At 49.9% G+C, this 14,700-nt stretch overlaps 1 protein-coding gene across 1 annotated transcript in view; it reads right to left on the reverse strand.

Moving 5' to 3' along the window:
• The window catches only part of LOC120221855 (arf-GAP with SH3 domain, ANK repeat and PH domain-containing protein 1-like), a gene marked incomplete at its 3' end in the record, with an annotated part of 252,331 nt that extends 251,699 nt beyond the window's left edge, over window positions 1-632 (reverse strand). The window contains exon 1 of the mRNA XM_039219470.1: window positions 562-632. The remainder of the gene's footprint in view (window positions 1-561) is intronic.
• Between the last annotated feature and the right edge of the window lie 14,068 nt (window positions 633-14,700).

Below are 14,700 nucleotides of genomic sequence, written 5' to 3' on the forward strand. Positions count from 1 at the left end.
CGCAGGATACCAGACGCCGGCGAGTTTTTTCTTTTAAACTTCACGTCTCGCTCAGAAAATGCAGCAGGTCCCAAAACGGTACAAGCGGGAAAAACACAAGCCTCTTCCCAAGCGTCCCCGTGAACAAACCCCAAGCCCCGAGTGGGGGCGTCTGCTTCCCCCTTCCGGGTCGTCTCGCTCGCTTTCAAGGCTCAAGTGGGGGTCCGGGGGGGCCCTGCCCGGCAGCGCGGCGGCCAAGCCGGGGCCGCGTTAGCCGGCAACGCCGGGCCCGGCCGCGCTTCCAGAAACGGCGGGGAACTTTCCTCCGCCGCCCAGAGAGACAATGCCGGGAGGGCGCCCCCCGGGCGGGCCCCGCGTCTCCCCCGCAGGGCGCGCGCAGCCACCCGCCGCCCCCCGCCCCGGAGCGGCCCCCCCGGAGCCCCCGCGCCCGTCCCGCGCGCGCCCCGGACGCCCGGCCGGGGGGGGGGGGCGCAGCCAGGAGCCCGGCCCCGCGCACCGCGCCGGCGCCTCGCGGGCAGCGGGCAGGGGGCGCGGACGACCCAGGGCGACCCCGCAACTCACCAGGACCGGGACTGGACATTATTCCATGGCTCGCGCGCGCCGCACCCCTCGGCCGGGCGCGGGCGGCCCCGGGGACGGAGGGCGGGCGGCGGCGGCGGCGGCGAGGCGCGGGAGCCGAGCGCGGCGCAGGAAGGGGCGGGCGACCCTGTGCCGAGGGGAGGGGGCGGCGGCGGCGCGGGCGGTCGGACGCTCCCGCTCGGCGGCGGCGGCGGGCGCGGGCTCCAGGAAATCCCAACACTTCGACAGGAAATCGGAATCCTGACTAAGCATTCCGGGCCCGGCGGTCGCTCCGCGCCGGGGGGCTCCCGCCTCGCTTAACCCTTGGCCCGCCGGCTGCAGGGGCGGGGGGGGGGGGTGCGCGGCGGGGTCGGGCTCGGGGTCCTCTCGCTCCGCCGCAAGCCCCCCGCCCCCCGCCCCCGCCGGCTCCGCGCCCAGGGCTGGAAGGGCCGGGATGCGCCCAGATAAGAGCCTTGGCCTTGGCAGGCGCCTTTGGGAGCCCCCCGCCGCCCCACCCCGGCACCAGAAGAGGGCCTTGGCCTCTCCCATTCTGCAGAGGATGAACTTGCCACCTCCGGGCCGGTTCCCTTGTTTTCAGTAGAAGAAATGACTTTACCTGGCTGTCCCCTTGGACTGCTTCGGCTCTGCCATAGCCCAGCTTCGGCCCGTGGCAGGGGGCAGGGATTCCCTCTCTCGGGGTAGTATCCAAACAGTAGGGACCCTAGCAGCCTGGACTTCAGGCTCTGCTGCCTGTTGGAATCTAGTCTTTGCTTTTTGTGTTCTTGCTGTCACCCTGGGTAAGTCCCCTAACTTCTCTGAGCCTCCGTTTCCTCAAATGTGAAATGAGGCAGAAATACTAGTCCCCTAAGGTTAAAGTTGGAAACCAAATGTTTCCAGGGGCCGGGACTGACACGTCGTAAATGCTCGCATAAATGATGGCCTTGATTGTTCTTATTACCACTGGAGACATCTGAGAACGGAGGGTTTTTACTCAAGGGGTGAGTGCTGTGCATATCTGTGCCTTCGAATTTCATTTTCTTCCCAATCACCGAGTGATTCCTTTCCTTTGCAGGATTTCCGAAACTGCTCTGAGCAGAGGGAAAGGTTAGTGGCTACGGCAGACCCCCTTCTGGTGAAATCTGAAACTCACAAACCTCCCAGAATTGGGGAGTTTGCTCTTAACCCAAGAGTCAGGACATTGTGGAGAGTTCTTTAAAAGCCCGAAGAGGCTTTGCAAAGTTTGAAAACCGGAGGAAGTCTCTGTCCAGTCAGGCCAGGGCTAGGCAGCCAGTGGGAATGATTCACTGTGGTTTCCCACAGAAATACCACATTTGGGGGTTTCTACCTGGAGGATGCAGCTTGGTGGTTTTGCTGTAAGCGTTTCAGATTCCTTTGAAACCTCATCGGACCTCGAAGAGGGAACAACACGCCCGTGAGTGAAAACGGAAGCTTGAAATGAACCTCCGGGAACCGAAAGTTGGGTATTGGCTCCTCTACTCCATGTCAGGACCAGACTTCAGTTCTAAACCCAAGTTTATCTCTTTTCTGCAACTCTTTTTCAGTGGTCAGAAGCAGTGAGACAAGCTCTCTGCTTGGCACCAGGAGTCCAGGGTCCTGCCCCAGGCCCTTTGCGGCTGCTGTTCCCTCTTGTCTGGAAGCATCTTCCGCTTGGCTGTTCTTGGCACTCAGCTCACAGCTCAGGAGTCCAAAGGGGCTTTCCCAGGCCATTTGATCTACTGGTGTTTGCAGCCTACTTCCACCCCTGTCTCTCCTGCACATCACATGCCCTGTTTCACTGCTTCCTGGCCCCGGTCACTACTTAATTTATCCTGTTTGGCTGCTTAGATGTCTGTCCCCCACCCCCCCCACCCCCGGCGTGGGTAAGCTGCATCAGAGCAGGCTGCTGCCTCTCTCCAGCATTCCCGTGTGCCAGCGCCAAGAAGAGTGCTGGCCCCGCAGGAGACCCTCATCAAAAACATGTCAAACGAAAGAAAGGGACAAACAAGATGAGTGAGGGTGAGCGGCTCACTCTCTCCCTCAGCTCCCCGTGTCTGCCGATCTGGCCGAGAGGCTCTCAGATGCGAGAGCCCAGTGTAATGGACGAAGCATCAGACAGCTCTGTTAATGGTTCTGGAAAGTTAAAACTCCAAGTAATTAAGACTGTCAGATGACGTAACTGCAGTCTCACTGGTACACTCCCAGTTAACTGCTCCCTCCTTTGTGCCCCCCCCAACACTTCTGTTCATTTAAAGAACATATTTATCACCTTCTATGTGTGCTCAGTGAGCGCTCTCCTAAGTTAGACGGCAAAGTCTCTGACTTGGAGGGAAAGGACGGGGGTCTACCTTTATTGACCACTTTCTGAGTGGGGGCCTGAGCAAGGTGAATTTGAATTCATTAAAAGGTGGTGGTTAAGTGCCCGTGATGTGCTCAAAAACCTGGCCACGAGGTCTGCAAAGATGAGCTATTCTTGCTCTCTAAGAAAGACAGACCAGGACGCTCTATTTAGAGAGCAGGGAGAGGATTACCCTCAAAGAAGCCTGCCCAGGGTGTCATGGGCTATACAGAGTACGGGGAAGGGTTCCTAAATCAGTGTGGGGTGGGGGTGGTGTCTTAGTTTGGGCTGCTCCAAAAGAATACCATGGCCAAGAGGACTGACTTAGAAACAGCACAAGTTGGTTTCTCACAGTTCTGGAGGCTGGGAAGTCTGAGATAGGTCCGAACAGATCTGGTGTCTGGTAAAAGCCTGCCTTCTAGTTCACAGACTTTCAGCTAAGTGCTTTCAGCACAGTTCCTCGGGGGATCCCCCTAGGTCCACTTGCCCCCAGTAGTAAGCCACTTGGTAATTCGCTCGTCATGCCGTCTGTCTCTTCCCTGCCTCTCTTTCTCACTCATTCCTTCTTCTGGGATCAGTTGCCTCCCACGTAAACCGGCTGCACCAAATTCCTTATCTCCATGTTTGTTTCTGGGGGAGCCCAACCCAGGACAGCATTCATTCATTTACTCACAACAGAGTTCATTCATTTACTCACAGATGCTGATGGACCCCAGGCACCCTCTCTGTGCCTGAGCAAAAACGGAACACGAGTATGGGCACCTAATGTATTTAGGTAACGGCCTGAGGGGTACATGTTCAGACGTGGAAAGAGATGAGGCTGAAAAGCTTTGTACCGTTTTGCATTTGAGGACAACTGTGGCACAGGAGTGCTCAGTAAGTGGCTCAAGGCCAAACACTTAGCACCCAGAGGAGCTTTCAAGTCCAGGCTTTGACCACCACCCTATACTGCGTCTCCCGGTGGCTAAAGCTATTGGTACAATTGGTGAATTCACTCATGGGGGTTGTGTAGAGTGAGAAAATCCCAGGATCGAGGCTGATCTCCGAGGAATGCCTTGGGCAGCAGAGGAAGGTGTGCCTGCAAAGAAGACTGAGAGGGAGGGGCCTCGAAGAGAAGTGGGAAGAGAACCACAGGTAAGAGATTTCTTCTGAAAGTTAGGAGTGGCCACCACTCAAATGCCCCCAAGAGTTCAGTCAGATAAGGATAGGAAAGCAGGTACGCATCTCATTTGACAATTGGAAGACTGATAACTTCTGCCAGAGCTGTTTCAGTGGAGTGGAGGGATTGGAAGCCAGATTGCAGTGGGTTGAGGAAGCCAGGTTGCAGTGGGAGATGGCAAGTGTAGACAACTCTTTTCAGAAACAAGGCTGTCTAGCTGGTGGGAGGTGAGGGCGGAGGATTCTTTAAAGAGGGGTGGGTGAGTGAGCATCTGCGGTTGATGGGAAGGTCCCCGGAGAGGGGGAGGGCGGGCGCACTGACGGAACAGGCACCGAGGCTGACAAGGGGTGGGGCCTAGGGTGGGGGGAGGGGATGTGGCCCAGACCAGAGGAGGGCCACCTTGTCCACGGGAACAGAGGGACAGGACTCAAGTTCTGGATTCCCAGACTAGGACCTAGGTGGGCTCTTAAGGCCCCCTGTTTAATTCCTCGTGACATTCCTGCTCAGGGCGAAAAGAATTCAAATGCGGGTGAATACAAAGCGACTTCGGCCCCTCCGAATGGAAAACAAATGGCACTAGAAGCTATTTTGGCCCAAAGTGGGTTAGTGAAGTAGCAAAGGAGGGGATGAGCAGGACAGACTTTGGGAGCCAGAACACACCCAGCTTGTCGGAAGGAGAGTGGGGGGCAGTGGGCGGTGAGAATATGGCGGGCGAGGGGGAGCTCACCTGTTGAGGGGGGAGGAGGAGTGGGGAGGGTGGTATTTTTAAGCATGATAAAGAGCACAGGAGGGGAAGGTTTTGAGGTGGAAGATAATGAGTTCCTGTTTGTGCTTTGTGCTGGGAAGGCAGTGTGGGTGGTGGGGAAAAGTCTGTGGCTTTGCTAGGCTGGCGAGGAAGGAGAAGGCAGTGGGCGTGAGGGGGGCGGGAAGAGGGGAGGCAATGGGACCTTCACAGTTGGTGATTAACCACCTAAACAGCTAACACCCTTTACTAGCTTCTCACAGTCTTGCTTTATACCGACTTCTCCAATGCAGGGTTTCCCATCCCTGGAGGTTAATTCTTTGTCGTGGGGACCTCTTGTGTTTTTCAGGATGGCGCACAGCATCCCCGGGGTCTTCCCACTGGATGCCAGCAGCAGCACCCCAGCTGTGACAACAAAAATGCCCCTAGATATTGCAAAGCATTCTCTAGTTGCGAACACCTGCTCTATCGCCTTTCCCTCGTGTCACGATGCTACTTGAAAGGTACCACTTTGGACCATCTTCCTTAGCAGAAGCACCTGTTCCCAATTGGGGGGTCACACTGCCAGGGTTCAGAGCTGGGTTCTTCCACTCCCCTGGGCCATGACCTTGAGCAACTTGCTTCCCTTCTCTCGGCTTCTATTTTGTTGTGTTGTTTTGGGTCTTTTCTTGTTTTTCCTCTGTAACATGGCGTTTTTGAGGGGCTGAAATGATGTAATCCGTGTAAAGGGCTTGGCTCTGTTTGGAGCATGAATTAGCCTTCCTTCCGTTGTGGCTTGTATCAGTAATACTTGTAGCGGTATGTAGACACAGGTGAGGCATCTACGCATTTGGAAATTGGGGCCTCAAGATCTGGATGTCTCCGATGTAGCACAGATGAGGACACACTTGAAGCTGTGGACATCTAGGGCATGGCCTCGAGAAGGTGGAGATGGAGAGAAGTGAGGGTTGAGCGAGAACCCCACAGAACACTGACATTTCCTGAGCAACCAGAGGAGGAGTCTGTGAGTGAGATTTGGGTGGTCAGAAATGTAGATGGGGAACTAGACATGGATTTTCCATCTAGCCAACATTAAGCAGCAGCCCTGGCCTTTGGGCAGCAAGAGGCATGTCAGCAGATTGCCGTGCTGTGGAATGATGCTGATGCTGGCGTGGCCGCTTGAGCCCGCTGCTGTGTAGGTATTAATGCTCATTCCATGCTTGCAGCAAGGCTAGGGCTCAGATACTATTTATCTTCCCCATTTTGTGGATGGAGAAACTGACACATGGAGAAGGAGGTAAAGGTGGGTGAGTTCGCCGGCGAGGAGGGTAGAAGTTCTCCTTCCACGGCCTTTCATGTGGGGGAACCCCAGGAGCAGACGTAGAGCCCCAATACCCTCAGGTAGCCATCGTGTTAGTGGAACAGAGAGTGTAAAGCAGGTGAGATGGGCTGGAGACAAGCCCTGATGGACCCCCACGAAAAAGGAATGCCCAGCAGTGCCATGTCAGGCCATCCTGAATCCCCAGGCAAAAGGAAAATGCAGTCATACTGACCCTGTCTTTATTAAAACGTTTGAGGGGCACCTGGGTGGCTCAGTTGGTTAAGCGTCTGACTCTTGATTTTGGCTCAGGTCATGATCTCACCATTTATGGGTTCGAGCCCCAAGTTGGGCTCTGCATAGAGCCTGCTTGGGATTCTATCTCTCCCTCTCTCTCTCTGTGCCCTTTCCCTTCCCCTGCTCCTGCCCTCACTCTCCCTGTCTCTCTCTCTCTCTCTCAAAATAAATAAATAAACATAAAAAAACAAGTCAAATAAAAGTTTGCTATTTATCCTGGACTTTTTATGTTAATTTTTCTTCTAAAAATATTGCATTAAAATGTTTTTTTAAATCTTGATTACCGAATTTGCTGGCATACTCTCAGCTGGATTGAATGGAATTCCAAACTCTCCCAGCCTCATCGACCTTGCTGCTTATGAGTCAGATTCCAGCCTGCCTCGCTCCCCTGTCCCTTAGCCAGAAGGCAAGGCTCCTGGTTACAGCCGCACATGACAAGAGCCAAGTGTTTTTAGGAAGAAGAAATGGATACTGGGTACCAAACCTAACCCTTGTCCACTCCACCTGGAGAGCCTTGGTGCAGGGAAGAGAAAATAGTCTGGGGGGTGGGGAGAGGAGGTAAAGAAAGAATGGAAGGTGGGTTTAGGACACATAAACACACAAAACCAGGTGTTTAAGAACCTGCATGTCATTTTTAGCCTTTTTCAATTTTTGCTCACCTCCCCACTCCTCACTGTGATTTTGCCTCGTAACATAAATTGTGAAGCCTCAGTTTCCTACAAAATGGGGAAAATGAAAGCACACACATCACAAAGTGTTAGAATTAAATGAATTAAGTCACATAAAAGTGCTTGAACACAGTAAATATCCAGGGTTTTATTTTTATACTGTGGTATCAGCATTTTAAAAATGATTCTTTTTCAAGCTGTTGAGTAATGAAGAAAAGAGAGATGGGATAGTAACATCCCCAGACGGGGTTCCAGAGGGAATTTGTGTTTGTTTTTCCAGTTGAAGGAGCCAGGGGAGAAGGGGAGACAGAAGTTAAGTGGCTTTCGAGCAGTGATTCCTCACCTCGGTTGGAAATAAACTGCCATATCTTCCCAAGTTGAACTTACCAGTTCACAGAAAAGTTGTGATGGGGCCAGGCCACGCATGCCTGGCCAGCAAGGTCAGGGACAGAATCCAGATTTCCTAATGCCCAGGGAGGTATTTCTCCCTAAAAGCCTGGTTACTGTACTGTATCTGGTTACTGTCAATCCTGGAGCCACTCCTTGTGCCCAGGTCACAAGAATGTGAGATGCAATGAGGTCTTTCCCATCACATTGTTAACCTCCCCCCCCAAAAAATAAAAAAAAAAATGAAACAACAAACCCTCTTTGCAAAAGCTAAACCAGGAAGGATGCTATAAGATGAACACCCAATGTGTTTCCTCCAGAGATGCTAAGCATCAGGGAAAATGCTTTCCATCGTTAGGTTATTAATTTTAAAAGCTCTATTCTCCATTTCCACCTCTCTAATGGAGCTTTGTGATGAGAGGGTCAGATAAATGGGTCATTGCAACAATCTCTTAAGGAAGCCAGGTTCTCTTCCATTTGGGGTGAAATTAATAAGGACTTCACCCTCTACTCCTCTTGGGATGTGACCCAGAACAAGCCTTCCCTGACCTTTTGGGGCTGGAGTCAGTCTCGTCTATGTTCCTATGACATGGAGGGAGAGTACGGCAGTGTTCTTTCTCTCTCCCCTGCAGACCCGAGAGCGGAGACTCTCTCATCTGCCTCCGTACAGCCCGCAGTCGAGTGTGTGCCCAACCCGCATCTCATGAATGAATGCTTCCACGCTTTAGGAAACAGCACCCCTCTTGAGCTATGTGAGAAAATCAGCTCACTTTTTAAGCAGGCAAAGCCGGGCAAGGAGGATTTCAGAGCAGGCTTCTCAAATCGGTACACTGAGCAGGGCGGAAACAATTATGTGTATTAGTAAGAGCATCAATGCTGATAATAACCAGTAGCTAAAATGTATTAAGTAGTTTCTCTATGCCTGGTACTGGCATAGAGTTCTAATGATGCTAATGTCACTTTCCAATGATTATCTCATTTAATCTCAAAATAAACTTTGAGGTAAGCCTATTAATACGTACATTTTACAGATGAAGAAACTGAGGCTCAGAAAAGTTGCCGCAGATGCTGAGACTCTGTCTCGGACCAATTCACTGTTAACTTCATGCTCTCTTGCTGCAAACTGAGGTCCGGGGATCAAAATAGGTCATAGAATGCAGGCTCCATATCTAAGGAGTTTATGGTGTATCTGAGCCGTAGATTTATAGTAAAATAGCAGGTCCCTATAGTGCCAGGGTCCTAGGGTGCCCACTGTTTCAGAAAAAGTGGAAAATCCTCCCCTGGTGGTTTTGTAAATAGTCCTTAATTGAACTCAGCGTTGGTATCATTACCACCGAGTCCTGCAATTAACCAGCATGCAGCTTATTTGCTAGGTCGCAGCCACAGAGATATTTACACATCCAACTTTTTAACTCCAGGAAAGATTTTCAGCCTGTAAATTGCTTACCCAGACGCAATCATAGCTGCTAGGAAACTGCCTGGGACCATTTCAGGGGATGCGAAAGAGAGAGGAATCCCCCAAAGCCAGCTGTTGCTACCCCCAGAATAATAACAGTAACAATTAAGAACTAACAAGTGTACAGTCCTTTTAAAAATTGCAAAACACATTCTCATCCAGTGGCCTGCCTAGTTTTTTGTTTTTTTTTTTTTAACTCCCATGAGAGTGGGAGGCGTGGACTGGTATGAGGGTTATTGTTTGAAAGAAGCAGCCCCAAAGGCTTGTTTCCTCCAGGGCTGTAACATGGTCTTCATTTAACCAAAGTTCGGTGAGCACCTCCTTTGTACTGGGAACTGTACCAGGTGCTGGGATGTCCTGGAGCAAAACAGAAGATGTGGCTGGACTCATGAAGCTTATAGTCTAGCCAGGGAGAAAGAAAAACTGTAATTCAATAATCCATGGATTAAGGGTAAGATTACAACTACTATAGCGCTACTGGAGAGGTAGAAAATGCAGTGCAAACCCCAAGTGGGGAGATTTAACCTAATCCAGATCGGGGAAAACTGTTCTGAGCAGAGATGAGTAGGTGAACTAGGCAAAGTGTTTTAAGCAAAGAAAACAGCACATGTAAATTAGGGCCAAAGAGAGTGTATTAGTTACTTTTGCTGCATAACAAAGCACCCCAAAGTTTCGTGGCTTAAACAATGAACAGATCATTCCGCCCCCTTAATTCTGTAGATTGGCAACTTGGCTCAAATCAGCTGGGCAGTTTTCTTCTGACCTCGGCTGGGTTCACTCAGACACTTATGGGGATCTCCCTGGTCAGTCATAAAGGCTTCTCTCTGGGGCCCATGGGGGGGCTCAGTCGGTTCAGCGTCAGACTTTGGGTCAGGTCATGATCTCGTGGTTCTCATGGGCTTGAGCCCTGGGCTGACGGCTCAGATCCTGGGGCCTACCTGGGGCCTGCCTGGGGCCTGCTTTGGATTCTGTGTCTCCCTCTCTCTCTGCCCCTCCCCCACTCACACTCTGTCAGTCTCTCTCAAAAATAAACATTGAAATTTTTTTAAAAAAATGTTTTTGAAGGCTTATCTCTGGTTGTACCTTGTCTGGCAGGTTAGTCCAGGTTTGTTGACAAAGGATCGGGGTTCTGAGATGAGCAAGAGAGGAAGCAGCAAGGCCTTTTATGGCTGAGGTTCAGCGCTCACAATCTCAGTTCTGCCACATTCTATTGACCAAAGCCTCTTTAAATATGATCAATAGGATATAGAATCTTAGAAATGGAAGGGATTTTCAACACAGTCTAGTCCAAGGTAACAGAGAGCCTGTGTGTATCAAGCGGGTGGATTTGAATGAATGGAAGGGTGCATATAACAGGAATGCCCAGCTTCAGCGTCTCAAGTCCATGGAATGTTGTACAAAAGGTCTGGAACTAGTTTCTCTCCCCTGGGATCTTTTTGACTCCTTGTCCTTGACCCCTCCACGGTGAGGTCAGAGAGGTTTATCTGAAATGCAAACCTAGGGCGCCTGGGTGGCTCAGCCGGTTAAACATTCGACGCTTGTGTTTAGCTCGGGTCAAGATCTCACGGTTTATGGGTTTGAGCCACGCATGGGGCTCTGCGCTGGCAGTGCAGAGCCTGCTTGGGATTCCCTCTCTCTCCCTCTCTCTCTGCCCCTCCCCTGCTCATACTCTCTCTTTGTCTCAAAAGTAAATAAATAAACATTTAGAAAAATAAATAAATGCAAGCTTAACCTTATAACCTTTGATGTTTCCCCAAAGCCTGCCAAGCCTGTTGGAACATCAAAATCACCAAGAGAGGCTGTTTAAAATACAAACTCCCTGTCCTCCACCCTACAGTCACCAAATGAGAATTTCTGGGTTTGGGAACTAGGATCGATATTATGTGGAAGCTCTCCCAAGGAGTTGCTTTAGCTGATTCAGCTTTTTGGGAGTGGCTCGCTGCAAGGTGGTCCAGACACAAGCTTTTCGAGAAAGGTTCTCTAGTGTTAATCGATCTCTTCAGCTCAGACGTGGCCTCTTTAAGAAATAATCTGTCCTTGGGGCGCCTGGGTGGCTTAGTCAGTTAAGCGTCCGACTTTCGCTTAGGTCATGACCTCACGGTTCGTGGGTTCAAGCCCCGCGTCGGGCTCTGTGCTGACTGCCAGCTCAGAGCCTGGAGCCTGTTTCAGAGTCTGTGACTCCCTCTCTCTCTGACCCTCCCCTGCTCACGCTGTCTCTCTCTCTCCTAGAAATAAATAAAACATTAAAAAAAAAGAAAAGAAATAATCTGTCCTCTCTGCTCCACCTCCAGAACTCATATCTCAGTTCACTGTGTACCCACTATATCCTGCACAGACTCTTTATAATGTTATTATTCAAAGGGTATTATTAAAATAGGCTTACGTGTCTGCCACATTGTCCCTCCCCTGCCCCCGCCCGTTCCCCACTCCCAAGGCCACCGTGCAATCACCGTTACCATATTAACTCTAGTGCCTGCCAGAGGATCTGGCACAAAATTGATCGAATCCAACTGATCCAAGTCCATGTGAATGGATAAACAAAATGTGGTCTATACATATATATATTATTCAGCCAAAAAAAGGAAGGCAATTCTGACATGTGCTACAATATGAATGAACCTTGAGGACAGTATACACTGTGAAATAAGCCAGTCGCAGAGAGACAAATACTATATGATTCCACTTAGGTGAGGTACCCTCAACAGTCAAATTCACTGAGACAAAATAGAATGGTGGTTGCTGGGGAATGGGGGATGGGAATGGGGAGTTTGCGGTGAATGGGGACAGAGTCTCAATTTTCCAAGAGGAGAAGAGTTCTGGAGATGGATGGTGGCGTGGGGGTGGGTGTCCAATCATGTGAGTGTACTTAATGTCCCTGAACTGTAAACTTAAAACTGTTGAAGTATAAGAAGACTTAAGAGGGTGTTATGTCCCGTGTATGTTACCGCGATTAAAATTTAAAAACAAAATTGAGCCCGTGAAAGCGTGGATGTTCACTGGGCATTTGTTGAGCACCTTCTGGATCAGAGCCTTTCCCCACAGGACAACTTTGCCAGAGGCCGGCTCTATTATAACTTGGACTCTTTAAGATGATGGCTCCCCACATACTCCGTAGAGCCACCGATGGGTGACGGCCAGCTGAGGTTAGGCCAGTACTGCGAGCTCTCTGTCTATCCGTCTGGCTCCCAAAGCTTGGCCCCAATCCAGTCTTCCTCATCCGTGCCTGTGGGCTCGACACTATTCTCCCCGGCAGCCTTAGTGTAGTCTGTACTCGCCCCCCACAGCTCATGGACCCTACCCCTGCACAAACCCAGAGGACTCAGCCTCCAGCTCAGGCCAGCGTTTTTGGAAGAAGCAATCAGAGAGAAAGTCCTTTCTTAAATACAGCCAAGACCTCTGTTCCTTACAACTTTCCTCTCTACGGTTCAAATTCTACCCTCTGGAACATTGCTGGGCAAGCTCAACCTCTTTTCCCATCCAGCAGCTCCTCTGACAATCAGTGTAGCTCTGATGATCCCTCCCGAAGATTTCCATGTCTTTAATTTCTCAGATAGTGGATTTCTAGATCCTTCCCCTCACCCAGTTGTCCTTGCCTGACTTCACAGTAATTTGTTCGTGTCTTCCTACAACATGGCTCTTAGAGGAAAATTCTGGCATCTGACCAGTGCTGAGAAGGGCAGGATTATTATTTCCACGATACAGATCCAAATCTGCTGAATCCTGAAATAAATCCAGACATCCATTATGCCTTTCAAGTGAACTAGAAACCCAAAGTCGGCGTGTCTTACCATGTACTTCCTACGTCAAATGAATGTACATAATGTGCTTTTCCTATTGTCTGAAATACCTATGTGCGCTGCACATTGAATGGATGTGGTGCGATTTCGTTTTTTTAAATAGCTTTTCATTAATTTGCTTTTAAAAGTTAATTAATTTGCATCTAGAACTTCTCTACTTTTCACCCCATGTGCCGTCAAGTGTCAGATTTCACAGGCTGGTTGCTCCCACTTGCCCAGGCGGGATCTCACCTCCGTCCCGATAGATTCTGACTCAGTTATTTCTGGATCCCCAAGGGGGTCTCTTGTGGGCTTTAAACAGGCTTGTTTACTCAAGGCCTCCTGTGACCGTCTTCTGCCCTTAAAGCCTCCATCAGGCGCCAGGTCCTGCCACTTTTCCGAACAGCAGGCACCAAAACAGAGCCCCTGCCCGTCCTGACGTCCCCCAGGACCCCAAAGTCACCAATTCCAGATGCAATTCTGATGGTGCCTTTGTCTCACCAAGCCTCTTCTGCCACAAGGGACAGTCACAAGGGATGCCTTCGAGAGGCTTCTGGACCTCATTCTTCACTAGTCCCCCAGAAGCCAAACACAGGCTGTAAACATGGCAATACGAGCGTCTTTAGAATTCTTTGCCATTTTGCATCTCGAACACACCAATTTGTGCGCCTGCAAGCATAGCTCTGAAAGACATCATCTAACCCATTTCCCGTCCCCGCACCCCCGATTCTGTCTAGATGATAAAGCTGTGGCCCAACAGAGAAAGCTGTTTAAGCAGCATGATAGCATAATGCTATGAGAGCCAGGTATAAATCAGTCTCCTGAGAGCCCTGGGAAATCATATAGTTGCTTTCATGATATTCATCTGGAAACTTCGAGGTATTTTATTAAGTCACTGAGAAACTATGTTTTGTGTTAAGACGCTCACCCAATCCTTTTCTCCTTCACTCAGATCTTTTGCTCTTCCTTTCCATTAGACACTTAACTAGCTTTCAGTTAGAAAAAGATGGATGAAATCCAGCAATGACATTGCTAGAAACATGAAGCCTTTTTTTTTTTTTAACTATAAGCTGAACAAGTTTTTCCCTGAGGGCAAATGCTAAAAAAAAAAAAAGAAGAAGACATGGGGGTGAATCTCTTATTTTCCTGAGATGGAGCACTGATGTTCCTTTCCTCTTGCATTTGTTACTTTCTCTGAAAGTGGTGTCTGAGTCAGTCTTCTGGTGCTTACTCCTATCTCTGCCTCACTTTACCCCGGTGGAGAATCGGCTTCGATTGTGTCTCTAATGATTTCCAACTGGAAAGTGGTACCCGGTGAGCCAGGTGACAGATCATTTTATCCATCCATCCCTCCATTGATTCATGGACTCGTTAAGGGTTTACTGAGCAGCACCAAGGTTCGCTCACTCCACAAGTGTTTACTGAGCACCAGCGTTCTTCTTGGTGCTTATCATGTCTCTGTGAACAAAATAAATAAATAAATAAATAAGAGAGACAAAAATCTCTGTCTCTGTGGAACTTACATGCTAGTGACCAAAATATGCATGAAAAATTAGTAAATTACATAATAGATCAGAGGGGATCAGGTCCATGAGGCAGAAAAACACCAGCAGATCGGGAGGTGGGATGGGGTGGAACGCAGGCTGCCATTTTTCTTCTTATTGTGGTAGAATATACATAACAAAAATTTACCATTTAATCATTTTTTTAAGTTTATTTATGCACTTATTTATTTTATTTTAAGTAATCTCTACCCCCACCGTGGGCCTCGAACTCACAACCCCGAGGTCAAGAGTCACATGCTCTTCCGACGGAGCCAGCCAGGTGCCCTTCATTTTGACCATTTTGAAGTGTCCAGTTCAGTAGCGGCATTAAGTATAGTCACATTGTTGTGTAGCCGTCCCCACCATGAATCTCCAGAACTTGGTCATCTTCAAGACTTGAAACTCTGTCCCCATTAAACACTAATGTCCCCCTTCATGCTCCCCCCAGGGCCTGGCAGCCACCATTCTACTTTCTGCCTGT

This window comes from Hyaena hyaena, unplaced genomic scaffold (genome assembly GCF_003009895.1).
Source record: "Hyaena hyaena isolate Hyena2069 unplaced genomic scaffold, ASM300989v1 scaffold_820, whole genome shotgun sequence".
Classification (NCBI taxonomy): Eukaryota; Metazoa; Chordata; class Mammalia; order Carnivora; family Hyaenidae; genus Hyaena; species Hyaena hyaena.